Genomic DNA, 459 nt, shown 5'->3' with positions numbered 1-459 from the left:
CCAAAAATCCGGGGGGGGGGGGGGGGGGCAGGGCGGGGTTTGTGCCCCTAGCCCACCCCCAGGAACATGCCCCTTGTTTGCTCCCGGCGGCTTTTAATTGTTATTTAAATGCTCTTGTGTTTTTTCTGCGTGGCTCCTGCCTGGTCCTTCTGACTGCAGCGTCTGGGGAGCTGGTCTGTGACCCCAAGTGGGTTCTGGACTGGAGCCCCCTTACGGGAGGGGGCAGATTGGGGGTCCCAGCCGTGCTCAGTGCTGTACTGCGGGGGCGAGGACGGGGTGATGCAAGCATTTTCATAAGCCTTTGGGCCGGGTCCTCCCGTGATGCTTTGCAGCAAGAGCAGAACTGCGGCTCCCGCCAGGCCTTGCGCGTCCCAAGATGGCGTCTTTCTTGAGGTCGTTGAACTACTTTTCCCATCTACCCTTGCGCCAAATCCAAGATCGCGCTTCCCGCGACGTTTC

The sequence above is a fragment of the Gavialis gangeticus genome, unplaced genomic scaffold (genome assembly GCF_001723915.1).
Source record: "Gavialis gangeticus isolate Ggan-Ray unplaced genomic scaffold, GavGan_comp1, whole genome shotgun sequence".
Classification (NCBI taxonomy): domain Eukaryota; kingdom Metazoa; phylum Chordata; order Crocodylia; family Gavialidae; genus Gavialis; species Gavialis gangeticus.
Note: the sequence above shows the minus strand (reverse complement) of the source record.